General features: G+C 38.1%; 1 protein-coding gene and 1 long non-coding RNA gene across 6 annotated transcripts in view; one reads left to right on the top strand and one right to left on the bottom strand.

Moving 5' to 3' along the window:
* The window catches only part of NR3C2 (nuclear receptor subfamily 3 group C member 2), a 337,335-nt gene that overhangs the window by 172,286 nt on the left and 145,776 nt on the right, over positions 1–19,273 (bottom strand). The gene's annotated exons all lie outside the window — the stretch shown is intronic.
* The window catches only part of LOC309863765, a 38,432-nt gene continuing 31,854 nt past the window's right edge, over positions 12,696–19,273 (top strand). For both annotated transcript variants that reach the window (XR_014311246.1, XR_014311247.1), the window contains exons 1-2: positions 12,696–12,886; positions 16,751–17,062. This is a non-coding gene — a long non-coding RNA (uncharacterized lncRNA). The remainder of the gene's footprint in view (positions 12,887–16,750; positions 17,063–19,273) is intronic.

Genomic DNA, 19,273 nt, shown 5'->3' with positions numbered 1-19,273 from the left:
CAAGAGCAAATCTGCCTCTGCACGCCTCTTGCATCCCTCTGCCTCCTGGGTTTCTGTCACACTGTACTGAGCCCATTCTCCTTAACACGCCTCCTCTATTTTTCAGCCTCCTCATTTTCTAGACCATCAATGCAGCGTTTCTTCAGAGCTCGACCTTTGGCCATTTTTTTTTCTTATTTCTGTCCTTTATCCCTTAATGATCTCCTTCACTCTCCTGGCTCCCACAGCTCTCTTGGTGAATGATATCCCAAATCTTCATATCCGGCTCCAGCCGCTCCCTATGTCCAACTGCCTATTTTTACTTCCTTTCCCTAACATCTCTGCCTCTGCATTCTGTGGGTTTCTGGAAGGGTCCTGCCGTCAGCGAGCCTGCCGGGGCAAACCTCCCTAATTGTCAAAGCTAACAGTTACCAGGGCTGTTCCTTGGCCTCACCACCTGCGGTAAACATGGTACCAGGCCCTTGTCACTCACTTTTGAAGGGTTCCTCCCTGACACCGGCATCTCCTCCCTCCACCTCCTCCTCCAGTAGTGGAGAAATGATTTTTCCCGTTGGAGAGTTCTGATTATATGCCTCCATCTCCTGTCCCCCACACCGCGAATGATGACCTCAGTAGGACAGCTAAGTCCTCTTCCTCCTCCCAACCTTCCCTGCAGGCCCTCTCATGTGCCCAGCCTTGTGCTGGCCACATGCTGACACCCCTACTGGTGTGCACACCTGCACCTGCACAACCCAGCTTTCCTGCCCTGCACCCACTCCTGGCAATGCATCCATCCTTCCGGCACCTTGGTGTTCTCCCAGCTGCAAGCACCCCTCGCACTCCTCCTGAGTCACTCAGCACTTGGCTGACTCCCTCCACCCCCAACCATTGCAGTCCTCATTTCTGGCCTTACATTAGTGACCTGTGCACTTATCCTAACCCCTTGAGGGCAAAAACCTTGCCCTGCACATCTCTGTGCTCTCTGCTGCCATTAGTGTGGGGTGCTACTATTTATTGAATGAATGAAATCGCACTCCTACTCTCATTACAGTAGAACATAAATTTCCAAGAGGCGATCGTACAGAAGGTAAATTAATGAGGCCAAGGTTATAGGTTCAATTCCCATGCGGTTCATTTAGCTTTGCACAGAGGGAAAGAGGGGGAAAAACATCCAGGGACACAGACTACTGTCAAAAGCTCAGCCAGCTGTCTCACAAACATATGCATTATTAACACAGAAGACAGGCCACGTAGAGTGGATGGGTCAAGAAAACGCTGTTCCCTACTGACACTTTATCTTTGAAACTGAAACATGGCACATTTGGGGGAGTTATATATGTAGTTTCAAGCAACACATCAGTACATTTTAGAAGGGGGTAGGTAGAGAAAGAAAAGGGGAGAAAAGAGAAGCAGGAAGAGAAGGACAGAGGGGCAGACTGTGAATTCACTTCTTCTTTTTGTTTGTTTTTTAAAGATTTTACTTATTTATTTGACAGAGATCACAAGTAGGCAGAGAGGCAGGCAGAGAGAGAGAGAGGGAGAGAGAGGAGGAAGCAGGCTCCCCGCCGAGCAGAGATTCCCAATGCGGGGTTTGATCCCAGAACCCTGAGACCATGACCTGTGCTGAAGGCAGAGGTCTTAACCCACTGAGCCACCCAGGTGCCCCATGAACTCACTTCTTTGACACTGAGTGTTATCAAAATACAAAGCTTATTTGAGTGATTGTGTAGGTCAGAATTCTACTTGATAGCACAGTCTATTTCCTAGGCAGCTGCAGTGGTTGTGAGACCCAGATTGCAGGGCCAAATATGCGGGGCAAAGGCAGGGAGGCTCAGGCTCCAGTTCTCACCCAGCTGTTCCCCGGTCAAACCTGAGCAAAACCACCTCTCCTCTCTGGACCATAATTCTCACCATAACAAGTTAAACAGGGAATCTCTAAGATTTTTTCCAAGATATTCTTTTAAGACAAAGGTGGATACAAATGATAAATGTGACAGCCCGCCTGTGTTTTATACAAATCAAATTTCAAGCTCCAATTAAAGACAATGTATTATGCACCACAAATAACCATCCTTTGCTCTAGATCAAGCATAAAAACATCTCCATGTAAAAATGGACTCTTTCTAGAACAGCTAATCATGGCCTTAAAAGTCTCTTACATCTACATGATTGCATCTCTGCTGATTTTGGTTAAAATTCCTTTATAAATGCATGCATTACGATGGTACTCTACCCCCTAAAAGCCATTTTAATATTGACAAGTTGGGGAAAACTACCCAAACTGATGATTTTTGGTCTCGGTAATCAAAGAAACGTTGTTCACAAAAAGAAGTTCATAATCAACAGACAAAGGGAGTTAGTTCATAGGAATTCATACAAATGTTAAAATACTATAAAGCAGAAATCTATGAACATTATATATCAATTTGTAAAGACAGTGTCTCTTTCAGGGAAATACAAGTAAGATGCAGCTATTTTAGTATCAAAAATAGTAATTCTAATGACCCAGTGAAGAGATTAAAGACAATAATCAAAGGTTCAAGATGCACGCCGATTTTGGTGACATTTGGAAGGGTCACAAGCCAATCATCAAAAACATTCCCTGAAATGGTGGGGTGTTTAGGAAGAAGCAATAAAGAAGCTATGTAAGAAAATATGATTTTTAGTGATCAAAACATGACTGGAAAGCAAAACAAAACAAAACAAAAAAACATGACTGGAGAAACCAGCTCACTGAGAATTACCATATGTAAATTTTTACCAAATGTAAAATTTACCATATGTAAAACTATCTTTCCCCATCTTTTTAATAATTATAGGACAACACAGTAGTGATTAATCCACTATTCAGTGTACTGAAATTTCTTCATATGAAAATACTTTCTTGTTTCTTAAATGGACTCAATGTGAATTAAACAAACCTATCTTTTGTACTGTCATTTAATCAGATCTATGCTTCCACCAGGACCACTAGCTGCTAAAAAGATCTTTTCTACATGTAATCAACTCTAGTGTTCAGTCAGCTACCTTCAGCGGGGTGAGAATTTTCAGGAACAAAACAACATTCAATAAGCATCCTTGTATCTGAACATTGCTGGTGTGTTTAAAATCACTCGGTAATTAAGCGTTCCACGGAAGGTCTACCATAGGCACCACTGTGACAAGAGAGAAGGTTCCTATTGCCGTGGAGTTTCTATTGTAATAAGAGAAAAAATACAGAGGTAAACGAACAATTGCAGATAGTGATAAGTACTATAAAGAAAATGACAGATTGAGATTGGATGGGGTGGTGGAGCATAGGATTTTTTTTTTTTTTAATTAACACATAATGTATTATTAGCCCCAGGGGTACAGGTCTGTGAATCATCAGTCTTACACAATTCACAGCACTCACCACAGCACATACCCTCCCCAGCGTCCATGATGAGCCACCCTATCCCTCCCTCCCCACCCAGAGCAACCCTCTGTTTGTTTCCTGAGATTAAGAGTCTCTTATGGTTGAGCACAGGATTCTTTAGAAAGGTAGACTGAGAAGACATCTTTGGGGACACTGAAATGACAAAGAAAGCCAGTTATGGGAAAAATGCCAAACAACAGGACAAATAAGTGCAAAGTCCCCGAGACAGGAATGAATGTGACATTTTCCACAGACAGAAAGGAGGGCATTGTGGCTGAAGGGCAGGCAACAGGAGGAAGGGGCGATGGGAGATGGGATGTAAGGCCCAAAAAGAGGGCAGAGAAGGACCACATGGGCCTCAAAGGCTATGGGAAGGAGTGAGAACACTGTCCTGAGTGCCATCAGCAGTGATGTAAATACTGATATGTTTTAAGCAAGAGAGGAAGAAGATCTGATTGACACTTAAACACCTTACTGCAGCTATTGCGTGAATGGACCAGAGGAGTGGGTGGTTTTTAAATCACGGAGGACAGTAAAGGAGACTCCAGTAATGCCCCAGCCAGGGCAGGATACTGGGTTCCACAATCAAGCTTAAAGTAGTAAAGACAGTGAAAAAGGACTTTTTTTTTTTTTTTTTAAGTAGATAGTACTGACAGATTTGCAGAATAATTGGATGGCCGTGCTATTAATATATAAGATAGGGATGAAGGGCAAGTGGGAGGGTAGAGAGATTGTTTTGGATCCCAGAGGTAGGATAAAATTGGTACGTTACATGCTATTTTTGTAAATAATGTAATAACAATTAATTAAATGATAGTTTATTCAGGATAAATGAGGAGTGATCTATATCAGGCTCACTTAACCTTTCCAGGCCAGTGTCTTCATCCATAAACTAGTGATAACAAAAATTCTATGTTAAATTACTCAATATATGTAAGACCTCTAAGAACAGAAACATTTTCGGTGTTATTTAAATTCTGGTGATGATTAATCAGTGTTACTGTAGGATATACAATCTGTAACTGATTGCCATAGTAGTTAAACTACAGATAATTCCACTTTTCTCTATTATGTTTTTCTGTACTGATTTTAATTTATATAAGCAGGTATAACATTGGGAAGCAACAAAAGAAAAGGTTTTTAAAAATATACTATAAAATAGTGGTACTACAATAGCCATATTGTGTATGCATAAGCAGTGTTTTGTGTGCATATGGATTTAAGTACTTCTTGTAAGCATTCTCGTTCCTCTCATGTCTGTGATGTGCAAGTTGGGAACAGCCACATTAGAGTATTAGAATAAGCATCAGAGATTCAAATAAATTTTTTATAAAGAAAACTGAATCTAAGAAACATAAGTTTCTGGAGAACACTTAAAAAAAAAAACCTTTCAAGAACATAAATCAACCTTTAACAACTGGTTTACTAAAACACTATTTTCACCCATACATAAAATATTAAAAAAAAAAACCAACACAAAACCTTTTTTGCTATTTCTTCTTGCTTTGATAAGCACACATTTTGAATCATGATATTTAACCTGAGGTATCTCATTCTAGTTTCTTCATTAGCTAGCAGGAATATTTGGGAGTGATTCTTGTGGTTTATTTTCCTTTATGGTGTTATCTTTGGTGATAAATGAATCATTAATTTTGGAGGGGGTAATTCATCACTAAACAGGGTTCATCCTCTTAAGTCACAATTCATGGTGTGCCACGGATAGGAATTTAAAAAATTGGTATCATATCTTATAATCTCTGTGTGAAGGTTATAAAGTTACCCACACAGAAAATTCAAGGATATAATTAGCTTGGAAAATGAAAATTTAAAGCACAGCTATGGTTGATCCATCTTTTCCAATTGACTTTTTTGTTTTCACAATAGCTTATACCATTAATAATATTAGAGTGGCTCTGTTTAATGAGATATGTATTTTCTACACTCTAAATTTCATTTAAATGAAGGAAATTGGCCCACAAAAGACTTAAAATCATATTAAGGAAGCATAGCTTCACCAGCGCAGAAAAATATCTTGACATAGACCTAAAAGAAAAAAAGGTAGAAGTATTTTGGATCACAGCAAACTGAAGCCCACACTACTAGGGGTGGAACTTCATTTTGGAAATAAGGATCTATATTAGGAGGGCATTTGAGTAACTTTTTCTCCTTAAACTATAACTAGACAAATTAGCATTTCATCAAAATATGCAAAACCTATTTTTGGAAAATAGACAAAAATATTTAAATCTAGATTAAAATGTATTTTTTAACAAAGCAAAGAAAACAGTCAAATGTAATTATAGGCCACCATATTATTAATGAATCATTTTAATCAAATGATTTTACTAAATACAAGCTATGTGAAAATCCTTCTGAGAATATAAAGATTACAAATGGCTTCTACTCTCAATAAGTTTAAAATTGAGTAGGGTACATAAGACCTAGAGATTGGTAAATATTAGTCTTACATGATAAGAGTCATCCATGGCTTAAAAATAAATCCAAATTCAAAAATGAGCTGCACCTAGTAAAACGTCCAGACAATGCCAAAATGTACTAGGCTCCAAACTCAAGGAACACATTCTAGAGAAAAGTGTGAAAAATGGCCCAAATCATGGAGGGTCTCTCACACTAGATTAACTAGTTAGGATGACTGTAGGATACTGAGTGGAAATATCTGGTAGACAACTGAAAATGTGGCCTGGAAAATGGAGGTGGATACAAAAATCTACCATGTTAAGGGTCGTAATAAAAGTGACTTGATTATGATTTTCAATGTGTACAATACAGACAATGAAAGCAAAAAGACCAGATGAACTGGAAGAAAAGAAAGAACCAATAGATAGTACAAGCACAAAAAGCCCATTTGACAAAAGCAAGGGTGGAACATAACTTGAAAGATTTACTTGACAGAGAGCAAGTGAGCAAGGAGCACAAGCAGGGCAACAGCAGAGGGAGCCCATTGAGCAGGGAGCCCAACGTGAGACTTGATTCCAGGACTCTGAGATCATGACCTGAGCTGAAGGCAGATGCTTAACCCACTGAGCCACCCAGTTGCCCCAAGATAGGTTATTCTTGGACAGCAAGGACTCTAGATTTTATTCACAGAACAATGAATGAATTCGCCCAGGGAGAAGTTGAAATGAGGAGAAAAGATCACAAGTGGAAATCTACAGAAAACAAACATTTCTGGTTAGTCAGTCAAACTCAATAAATAAACCTGAGGCGGGGGAGGAGGGACCCAGGGAGTGTGGGGGGTCGGGGCAAGAAGGCAAGATAACCCAGACTTAGCAAGAAAGGGAGGAGCGCTTCAGTGGAAGGTCAACAGCATCAAATGCCACCAAGAGAGTTAAGACTTAAGGTTGACCCCTGGGATGTTATCATGGTTGACAACATTGACTTTAGGGATGATTAATTTTATGCATACAGAAAACACATATATAAGCCATAATGATGTGAAAAGCATTCCACAGATTTCTATTAAGAAGTTTCTAAATTCAGGGAAATCCCCTTCTTATAAAACTATACCTGGTAGGATAATACACTTAAGCATATGCAGAGTCTCTAAAAAGACCTAACATCAAATTATATCCAGAAATATTTGTTAAGCATGTACATGTCAATCACTGGCTGCTAAGACATGGGCTAAAAAATGTGCTTACATATTTTATTTTGCTTCTGTGATCACTGGCATATGTGAATGTATTATACATCATAAGTTAGCTATCTAGAATCCTCTGGAAATAAATAAGAAACTTATCACATCATCTGTGGGTCAGTATTTTATGAAGTATGTTTTAAGATTACCTTTAAATGCTTGCTTGAGCATATAAAGCATGTTTTAAAGAGACTACTACAAAACCCTTGCTTGAGTGTTTTTAATTACAGTAACTTTGCTTTCGAAAACATACTATATATAGTACACATGATTTAACTTTTTACCCTGAATGTTAACTATCCTTATGTTAAGATGCAGACCTAGATATTGATACAGATGGGACGAGACACTGAGTACTAATGAGTACTGAACCTAGCTATGGACCTTGAACCTGAGTTATTTAGAAATGACTGGTCAAAGTGTGTTCTGTTTACCATGTTTTCAAAAAAGTTGATGCAAAACATGCTTCACCATGGCCTTTCTGTGCAGTAGAAGACGGCGTCTTTCTATACATTTAATTAATGAGTCAAAGCTCCAAACTGCTTTTTCCCTGAGTGTTTTTTCTTACATCCTGGAAATTATCATTTTCCTTGCCACTGGTATCACCGTCTGATTCACCAGCTCAATTCCACTGCACTGGTGCTATTCAAGACTTGGACAGGAGATTACCGAGGCTTTTGTAAGAACTTGCAACCTCCTATTCTACCTGCCTCATCCTAAGTTTCTTCACATAGAATAAAGGGATATCCCTCATTATTTCATGAATGTACATGTGATAGGTTTATAGAAGCTCACTCAAAAATCTATAAATGACAATGTGACGGTATTTTTGCTGACACGACATCCTGCCATATTTACTTTAAATCTACTCAATATCTGACTTTGAGTAGAGTTGGCACCCTTCAAAATATTAAAATTAGCAGCTTCATCTGATAGATATCAAAGTCCTAAAGAGTGGTTATAATTAATGGAATTAAATAAATTCATTCTTTAACATTTCAGTTTTCAATAATAAGTGAGAAATCAATGGAGAGTTAGAAAAAATTGGAAAAAAGTTCCTGAGTAATAAACTTACTTTCTTAGAGTTCATTCTATAATTTTGAAATAACATTATTGCTTCCAGGTCAGCTCAATACTCTGAGATGGATCTTTCAGTGAAAATATAAGGATTCTATCAGAAAAAAAAAAAAATCTTTCTTATACACACATTAGCTTATAACATATAAAAAAATACTCTTCTAGTCATCAGGGGTTTTCTTTATGGAAGCCTACAGTATAACCACACACACGAAAAAAGCAACTTTTGTCCTTATTGTGCTAAAAGGCAGCATGACTTGTACCTGGATGCTGTTGGCAGGCATCAAAAGACCTGATTCAGTCAGCACTGCAAAATGCTACTCAGGGGAAAGACCAGCCTCACTGGTAAGCTCTGAAAATAAGACACACACAAACACACACACACACACACACACACACACACACACACTGAAGAGGAGACACATATACACACACATGCAAAAATCTTCTGCAGTGTCGCTATGTGCTGCCGTTCAGGTATTTTTCATTAAGAATTTTCTGGGAAGAAAATAGCAGAGGTGGGGCGCCTAGGTGGCTCAGTTGGTTAAGCGTCCGCTTCAGCTTGGGTCATGATCCCGGGATCCTGGAATTGAGCTCCTTGTTGGGCTCCCTGCTCAGTGGGGAGTTTGCTTCTCTCTCTCCCTCTGCACCCTCCCCATGCTTGTACTCTCTCTCTTACTCTTTCTGTCTCAAATAAATAAATAAAATCTTCAAAAGGGGGTGGGCACCTGGGTGGCTCAGTGGGTTAAAGCCTCTGCCTTCGGCTCAGGTCATGATCCCAGGGTCCTGGGATGGAGCCCCTTGTTGGGCTCTCTGCTCAGCAGGGAGCCTGCTTCCCTCTCTGCCTGCTTGTGATCTCTGTCTGTCAAATAAATAAATAAAATCTTAAAAAAAAAAAGAAAAGAAAAGAAAAGAAAATAGCAGAGGCTTTAGGTAGGAGAAACCAAAGAGCACTAGTCAGAAGGTTTAGATGACTGAATCTGCAGAGAAATTCAGAGACACCTTTCCTACCTTGTCCCCACACCCTTCAGGACTGACGAATCAATGCTGTTAAATTCCAACAGTTGCCCCTACTCCCCACAGAACTAACTCCCTTTCAAAAATTCTCCCACTCAAGCACAATTTGTAGGATTCAGTCATATGAAATAGGTGTTTTTCAACCATTTTTGACCTGAAAAATCAGGAATTTATTATGTAATGGATCCATGTATAGCCTCTGGCTTTAATAAAAACATAGAATAGAACAGCCTTTGAAATTCAGTAAAATGATCATTTACTACCACGTGGGTAATAGAACTCTACTAAGTATGGCAGCTCTAGGCCTTCAAGGTAACACACGGAAGTACTGGGGTGAAGTTAAATACTAGTTATCCCCAACCCAGCCTGCTAAATTCCTTTCTGTCACTATATTCTCCCTTCTACCAATTTTGGTTAAGATTTAAAAATCTGTTGTTATATATTTTTCTTCATTTTTTTTCTGATCAATTTGATTACTTTTACTTTTAAGTGAAAAAGCTATTTTTTAAATAACTTTAATAAACCAAACTGTATGCTCATTTCCTGACTTGGCGTGAACAAAACAATGACAGAATCCTGACTACTTTTTTTGGGTCTTTGTTTTTCTTAGGGTTTGAAGTTTGGGGCTGTTTCTTTGATTTCCTCCCTCTAAAAATATTTGAAGCTTAAGGTTGCAGGCTGGCTATTCTCTGGTTAGCTAAGATTATTTGCACACATACGTGCTAACACACAGCCACTGAATTATTGCCATTCTATGTGGCCAACTTGAGGGGCACATAAAAATGCTGTATTTATTTCATTAGCTACCACCTTTCCCAGATATTTTGCACCCTACCCTACACTTAAGGAAAAATCAAGGAAAAAAAAATCCCCCAAATATTCTGCCTCTTCTACCTTTTCTCTACCTCTTTCTCTTCCTATCTCTGTCCCCCTTCCTCTTGTCCCAACTCTACTCTCATGCATACTTTGGTTTTGAGAAAAAAAAGCTACAACTAAAATCAGGGATGCGGGTATATCTGGTCCTTATTAGAGCAGATATTAACATTATTTAAATACTTAATTTAAATTAAAAGGGCCAGTAGTTGGGAGTAGAAGACAGAAGAGCTAATCAGAGCCCACTGTTCTAGCTAGGCTCACTTGGACCTCCTTCTTCACCCAATCTCTGGGGCTATTCTGGTACTAAGGAATAGGGGTCGTTACCTTCAAGTATCTCTCCAAGTTTGTTTTCCCCCCTCTTTTCATTTATTCAACTCCATTACTGAGTACCTAGGACATGCCAGACAACTGTTCTGCCTTTGACACATATCAGCTAACAAAACACACTAAAATCCCTGACATTCGGAGGTCATATTCTTGTGCCAGAATGGAGGTGGAAGGCCTGGTGGTGCAGACAAATCTCCACAGGAAAATACACAGATATTAATAAATATATGTCTGTGTGTATTAACTTCTGAAATAGTTTCATATTATGTTCCTCCCTTAAAAAATAAATAAAGTCTCTTAAAATATCAAGGCAAGAAAAACCAAATGACAGTTCTAGATTCAGTTAACCAGATGTCACTTCTATGTCTGACAAAGATTCAAAAAAGTACTCCCAAGAGTACTGAATCATAAACAGGATTTAGATACATACTTCTATTGTTAAGTCCTGGGTGTGTTTGTGTGTGTGTGTGTGTGTGTGTGTGTGTAAATACCCATGGCATTATGTAAGTAAACATACCACTCTTTGCTTGCTTTCAGTGAGATGTGAAAAAGCTACTCATATTTACTACTGGCTTTAACGCTCAATTTTTTGTCTTCTAAGGGTGCAAAAGCTGTACTTATTAAAGACAACTGTTAACATCAAAATTTCCCTGATGTTCATAAAAGCAATTACAGAAGCTTTTCTTAAAAGTTTTATAAGTTAGGCTTTCCCTTTTGGAAAAGATCTGAGAAGAGATGAAAAAGGCTTTTAAAACAAGGCAAATGGCATAGATATCAAAGCAAATAGGACATTGTTTAGTGGTCAGAAGTAGTTCCAATGCAGTTTGTGGGGAAAAAAGATTTCAGTGATGAAAGTTGGTGAAGAAGTTGAGGAAGGAAGGGCATTTCTTCAGTTGTAACCGACAAGGCAAGAAGGGGATAGAAGTCATTTAGGTCCACCTTGTTTCAAAAATGTCTTCCTGCCTTATACTGCTGCCAGATGAGAAATGGGACAGTCAACTGATACCAACCTGATAAATTCCTATGTTTAATTTCAGTGTCTCAGAACTAGGACTGCTAGATGTCTGGATGTGATTTCAAGGACACTACATATGTCCTCAATTAAAACTATACAATCAACCCTTGCTTGCAATATAAATTTTTTTTAAAGATTTTATTTATTTATTTGACAGAGAGAGATCACAAGTAGGCAGAGAAGCAGGCAGAGAGAGAGAGCGGAGGAAGCAGGCTCCCTGCTGAGCAGAGAGCCCGATGCGGGGCTCAATCCCAGGACCCTGAGATCATGACCTGAGCTGAAGGCAGAGGCTTAATCCACTGAGCCACCCAGGCACCCCTATAAATTTTTTTAATAAAGATTTTATTTATTTGGGAAAAAGAGTGAGTGAGAGTGAGCAAAAGCAATGAGGGGGAAGGGCAGAGGAAGAGGAAGAAGCAGACTCCCCCTGAGCAGGGAGCCCGATGCGGGGATCCTCTAAGGACCCCAGGGGCCATGATCTGAGCCAAAGGTAGATGTATAATCTACAGAGCCAGCCATGTGCCCCTGCTCTATAAATTTTGAAATCTACACCAATATTCTCTTTCTAGTGTTTGAAACAGTACATATATACTATATGCACTCTCCAGCAGAGAGAGATTAATATAAAATATTTCCACACACAACATAATGCAAATGTGTGTATGCACATGTACTTCTACCTAGGCAAATTTCATGATGCTTTAAAGAATATGGTCAGCAGTATAACTTTTTAAAATACAGTACTGAGAAGGCGCTGAGACAGGAAGATGGTCAGGAAGCCAAAAGAGAAGAATGAGAGGCCGAGAAGGCATGCTAGGAAAGCACTGGGCAACCAGCTGGGGCCAGTAAGGGCAGAAATGCTCCAAGTTCTAATGGAAATGTTTCAATTCAGTGAGACCCTTGGAAACCAGGTAGCAGAGAGCCAAGCTCCAGAGCAAGAGACAGGTAGCTGGCCTTGACTGGGTCACTGAGGGGGGCAGATAAACCTGGAATCTCTTCTCACGCAGGGAGGCCCCCTGTCTTGTCCAGGGACACTTGAAACCTTACTCTAGGCTTGGGAGTGGCTCAGTCCAGACCCCATCAGGTGCAGAGAAAAGCCAGCCAACATGTTCAATACAGATAACAGAAAGCCAGTTTGTGGGAAAAAAGTAAAGTTAATGCAGGTGAGAAAGGAAAGGGAGAAAAATAAACCTTTCAAAAAAAACTAGGTAGCTGGAAACAGCATAAACTTTCCGAATATGGTAAGTGTTTCAAGGGAACTGCTGCTGAGAGCAGATGGTGTTCACGGAGACAAACGGCAATTTATTGGAGTCCTAGAAAGGTGGATATATACAAGCTTAGTCAGAAAAGTTGCCTAAAAATGGCAGGCATTTCCAAGAAAGAAATGGGAAAATAATGGTAAAAATAAATTTGCGACAGAGGGAAGGAATATGGCTCTGAGGTATGCCTTTAAGTTCATGGTTTATTTTCTGAGCAGAGAAGACTATTTATTAGTTGAAATAATTGCAGCCTTGCTAACCGGAAAGATCATTAGAAAATGGTAAGTGTGAGAAATTAAAGGTAGGGAAAGGATTTGTTAGGGCAGGAGAAGGAATTTTCTATTGTATACTTGCAGGGTCAGAAAATAATCTGTTGAGATCTAAAATTAAGCTAGAAAGTTTTGCTTACTTTTATTTTCAAAATTTAAATGAAAAGGAGCTGAGAAATTCTATTTTTTTAATAAAGTATAAAGCTAATCTTTTTATAAACCAATTAAAAATTTGAGATAAAGTGAAAATAATTGATATTGCCATATGCCATTCACACAACTAATAGAAAAAAAATCTGGAGTTTCCAAGAGTCAACAGATACCAAACAACTCTGAACAAATTTCTAATTCAATCTGTAATTCCTGAAGTAGGGAAAAATAGTCCATCATAGGCTTATTTAAATAAGCATATCAACTATGATTAATATAAAATGATTGCAATAAAAATGAGATAATTTGTCCTATGAAATTTTGTGCTACTATTTGAATTTTATTCATAAATCCCATTTTCCCCCTAAAACTAGTATTAAAATCATTCTAAAACATACAGAATACAGTGAATCTAATGGAAGATTTTCACCTCAGAGCCTTAGGATCCTCACTGTGAACATTTTAAGGCAGTCTTAATATGTTTGACCTAAGAATATTTCTTGAGTGAGATGCTATTTTGCTGACGATTCCCTATTAACTCCTTGAATTCTGCATAGAAATTAGTAAATGCAGATTCTGACTAATTTGTATATATTTAACTGTGGTTTTGGAGTGTTTTAACTACGAGTCTGATGTAATGGGTCTTGTGTGCATTTTATAGATCTTGAGGTAGACCCAGAACATAGTAATGAAAGACCAAAGATGGCAGAGTTTACTCTTATCACTCAGTTGCACAAAGTTAAAAGACCTTGTGTAAGAGTTAAAGGAATAAAGGCAGTATTACTGGGACAGGGATTTCTTCTTCCTAATGGCAGGCAGAGTCCCAGCAAGACATACCCAAAACTAGATAAAAGACTAGAGTCTGGTAACAACAGTTCCATTAAGGTGTATGTTTCTCAAGTGGTGCTGGATGAGCGTAGATGGGTATGGGCACCCTCCCTTTCCCACAATCCCAGTAGCAATTGGCTCTTCCTGAGAAACACATTTTAGTCATTCTTAAAGTGTACCACAACTTCCTACTCTTTATTCAAGAGAAACTTGGGGTAACACTTCACAGAGGTATAAGGGAAGGCAACAGTTTTACTCTTTTTCTTTCACACTACTGAAACAGTGTATAACAGTAATTCCATAGCCCAGTGATAAATTTCTCTTTTACAGAAATAGTTTCAAGAGTATTGACAGCTGTCTTTTACTCTAGTTAAAATAATTGATTACATTTGTTTGTGTACTATTACAAGTACAGTTGAGACTCAACCTACTGTGTGTTCAGTGACTTGATAAATACCATTTATAAAGGGAATCAAAATATCATAAATGATATCTTCTGTAACATATGTTAAAAGTCAAACCTTTTAGGGAAGCCACATCTATGGTAGCAACTTGAAGATCAGCATCACCTAATTTTTTTTTGATAAATATTAGCATAAAATCCTACAAGATGGGATTTTCTAATAAAAGCTTAAATTTCAGCTCTAAAAAAAAAATTCAAGTCTGTTACTTTGTAATATTAAGCAAGATAATGAGTACCCACAGGGGACATTTAAGGACTATTAAAACGATCTGAATCATCACGTATAGAAAATAATATGCCTTGGAATCCTCATGGTTATGGGTCATCCTCACAGGCATATGAAGTATTACATGATTTTAAATATTATAATACAGTATCCAAATCTCTAACAAATTAATCTACATCAAAATTATATGTGTTCTTTTATTTGTGCTGCAAAATTCAAGTGAATAACAGGAAATAAAAGTTTTACAAATGGTGTCCAGATTTAAAATAATCCACGACCTCCGGAAGGCTGCTCCCATTACCTCTACCCCACCCCAGCACTCATGCCAGAAATCCTGCGAGCTCTGTGGCAGCAGCTACACTAGTCATCAGCACCCAAGGCCAACTGCCAAGGCCAAGACTTGGGAAGGCAGGAGACAGAGAGCTCTACGCCTATAGGACCTCATAAAAGGAAAACCCACAAATTTGGTCTCCATATGAATTACCTTCCTGGGAGCCAAAGTGTGTTTTCTAAAAGGAAAGAAAAACAGACTCCCAGCACCCAGAGATGGAACCCTGCTATGAATAACATTATTTAGTTAAGAAAGTATCTTTCAGGAAATGTTTCACAGGAGTTACAGAATCAAGTTTTGAAATATAATTTATTTTTTAAGTTGAAGACAGCTTGCATTCAGATTGGCTAAATGATGTGTAAGATTTTCAGAGGACCCTAACCTGATTGCAAATAACTTGGGAAGACTAAATATGAACTGATAACCATAAATATAACAACATATTTTTAGAAGTTTTGTATAATACCTGGTTCTCCCTACCTACACCCCAAACTTTTCACCTCTCAAGAAAGGCCAATTTTTCTTAAGACTCTGTCAGGGAAATAGCTGGGGGGAGGGGGAGTATGGAGAGGGTGGCTGGATTATGGACATTGGGGAGGGTATGTGCTATGGTGAGTGCTGTGCAGTGTGTAAGCCTGACGATTCACAGACCTGTACCCCTGGGGCAAATAATATATGTTAATAAAAATTTTTAAAAAAGAAAAAAAAAGAATTTTTATCTGGTAAGAAATGCACTGAATTTTTAAACTTAAAATATATGTATAAACATGAACATAACATATGTAGACTACTATATCTCACCTCACACTGCTACTTAAAGAGACAAAGTATGTATTCTTTAACTAAAATAAGAACTACTCATTTTTTTTTAAACTTTCCAGTTTAAGAAACCAATCTTGAATTTTGAGCCCAAGAACTGCCAAAGGGAAAACAAAATTCAAGACTGATTTCTTGCCTTATGAAATAGCTAAATCTCACCCTAATGTACTGAAGAAAATTTTCAGAAATTGTTATTCTCAAGCAAAATAATAAGTGATTAAATTAGACAAATTTGGTGGAGAGCAGAACATTAAATGAGCATAATTTTTAATTCATTTTCTCCCTGTTATTGGAAGTGCTGTAACTATCAAAAATATGCATTTTATGCAAGACTTATATAAAGAGAAAATACACTCTAAAAATTCATGACTAACAATTCAAAAATAAAATATGAGCAAAGCAAAGCCCTAAGTCTTTCAAATCTATTAGCCCTAAGTCTTTCACATCTATTAGCCAGAAGGGTTCAGAGTCTTTTCAGAAAAGCAATGCATATGTTGACAAATTTGTATATAATATGTACCTATTATCCTTGATGTAAGACAAACTAAGAATTTAACTTGAATCAAATCAAGCATTGCATTCATACTTTACAACACTTTGTAAAGCAGTAATTTTAGCTGGCTTCAAACTGATAAAAATATTTTATTTTTACCTTAAAATAATCTGTTTACATCAGGAAAAATAAAAACTTAATAACAGCAGATAAACTTATCCTTTAACAGAATTCCACTGAGTTCCTATGGGAGAATAAATCTAGTTTTCACCAACTGTTCAAAGAGATTTTAAGGCATAATATATCCTCACAATTTTTCTGAAGTGTACTTTTTACTAACTACTATCAGAGTTAACACTATCCTAGTCCCTGGAGAAATAAAAGTAACTCGTTCTGCATTCTTTCAGTCTATAAACACAGTTACCTGTTCTCTTAGGAGAGTTAACATGGAAAGAAAGTTATGAGTAATACCAAAAAGGATGTCAATTACGCGAAGAAAACTCTAATGTACTTGGAAATGTAGGCACACCTTGTTCTAGTGCACTCTGCTTTACTGTGTTTTGCAGGTATTGTGCTTCTTACAAACTGAAGGTTCAAGACTTCAGTGGAGGAAGCAACCGCAGATGTGGTGGAAATGCCAAGAGAACTGGAAGTGGAGCCTGAAGCTGGGACTGAATTTCTGCCATCTCATGATAAAACTAACAGATGAGGAATGGTTTCTGATGGATGAGCAATGAAAATGGGTTTTTGAGATGAAATCTCCTGCAGTGAAGATTGTTGAAATGGCAACAAGGGATTTCGAATATTCCATAAACTCAGCTGGGAGAGCAGCAGCAGGGTTTGAGAGGACAGACTCCAATTCTGAGAGATGTTCTACTGTGAGTAAAAGCACATTTAGTGCATTGCGCACTACATTTGTAAAGGGAAGAGGCAATGAATGGGACAAATCTCTTGTCTCATTTTAAGAAATTGCCAGAGCCACCCCAACTTTCAGTAGCCACGATCCTGATTAGTCAACAGGCATCAACAGGGAGGCAAGGCCTTCCACCAGCAAAAAGATCATGACTCACTGAAAGCTCAGATGATGGTTAGCATTTTCTTTTCTTACCAAGAGAGTATTTTTTTTACTTAAGGTATGTACTTTGTTTAAGACATGATGCTACTGACACTTCATAGGCTGAGGTATTGTGTAAACATAACTTTTATATGAACTGGGAAACCAAAAATTCACTTCACTTGCTTTATTGCAATATTTGCTTTATTGCGGTGGTCTGGAACCGAACCTGCACAATATCGCTGAGGTCTGCCTGTAACAAGCATGGGATAAGGCTTTCAGATATATTGGGCCGAAAAGCCTTGTATAACAAGCCACTGAATTAATTGTTTTAGAGCACGTATAGGAGAGCTCCTCTGGTAATTTCCTCATATTACGGCAGGAGAAACAGATTCATATGTGCATTAACTCCCCTTTCATGCTAATTTTTCATTATTAAAATGTGTTTGAGAGAAGGGGTGAAGGCTAGTGGGGGAAAAACAGTGAGCTGAAGGAGAAACTCTCTGAGTCCCTGGCTACCTGTGCTCCCTGGGTCAGAGCTGCAGGTCCCTGCTTGAACCATTTCCTTGAGAATTCCACTGTGAGTGTCCTTCCCTTCTTCTCCCAGGGATACTTCATTTTTTCTTATTCTTATTATTTCTTATTCTTATTTCTTTTTTTTTTTAAAGATTTTATTTATTTATTCGACAGAGAGAGATCACAAGTAGGCAGAGAGGCAGGCAGAGAGAGAGGAGGAAGCAGGCTCCCTGCTGAGCAGAGCGCCTGATGTGGGGCTCAATCCCAGGACCCCGGGATCATGACCTGAGCTGAAAGCAGAGGCTTTAACCCACTGAGCCACCCAGGCGCCCCGCTTATTCTTATTCTTATTTCTTATTCTTATTCTCTAAAATCAAGCTGTCATGGTTTTGACCTCCCCCTGTTTTCTCTTTTATCCCTTTGTTTAATTGCAATTCCAAAATGAAAGGAAACAGTCCTGTGACACTAGCCAGTTAATCCCATGAGAAAAAAGAGGGTGAGAGATGAGAGAAGGCATTTTTCTATTTTCCACCATAAAACTAATGCCTGTGGTTATATGCAAATGCAGGAATAACTATGTGAACTGTAGTAAATTATATTTAATTGAAACAAAAGTTTCAATTCAAAGATAATTAAACACATTCTACAGTTTTACATATTATTGTAATTACTCTGTGTCCTTTCTTAATTAAAAAAATGAGCACTTTATGTGCACTTAAACACTTTCAGTCATTACCAAATATTTTTATTTATATTTTCTCTTTCTCAGTTATGAAAACTTAGCTGCAAAACATTCAAGTACTCATTACATATTTGAAAGCTTTAAAAATCAGTGTTTTCTGAGATATGTCCTATACCTTGTGCTTTTCTCACTTTAAGCCCCACTCTTTGCTTTGGGTTTGTTTCTTATGCCTTATGAAGAGATGTGTTCAGTATCAATGTTCTTGGGGTTTTCGTTTTTTAATATTCTTTCCACCTCTCAATTCAGTATAACAAACATTCAACAAGTATCTGTGCTATGTGGGATATCATGCTGAATGCTTTGGGAAATGTAAAGATGATTCCTGTCCTTTTAAGGAACTAAGAGGGCAGCACAGATACATGTACATATAGACATATATAATATTCATTAATGTTATAATATATAGAGAAAAATGGTAACATGAGAATAAAATAGGAAGATATTAATTCATTTTAAGCAGTAAAACTTAAGGTGGGGGCCTTGAAGTATACGTGACATTTTAACACCTAAAAGTTTTCATTAATGTTTCTGAATATGCCTTTTAAATTATTATTATTTTGTTTTTTTTCCCAGAAAGGGACAGAGCAGGCAGGTGAGCCACGGTGTGGGTGGTAGTGGTAGGAGGGACAGAGGGAGAGGGAAACAGGGAATCTTTAACAGGCCCTGGCCCAGAGTGGAGCCTGGCTCTGAGATCATGATCTGGGCCAAAAATCAAGAGTCTGCCACTTAACAGAATTAACCACCCAGGTATCCTATAGATTATTTGTTTACAATATG

The sequence above is a fragment of the Mustela nivalis genome (genome assembly GCF_964662115.1).
Source record: "Mustela nivalis genome assembly, chromosome: 4".
Classification (NCBI taxonomy): Eukaryota; Metazoa; Chordata; class Mammalia; order Carnivora; family Mustelidae; genus Mustela; species Mustela nivalis.
The sequence above is the reverse complement of the archived record's forward strand: the minus strand, read 5'-3'. Positions and strand labels throughout refer to the sequence as shown.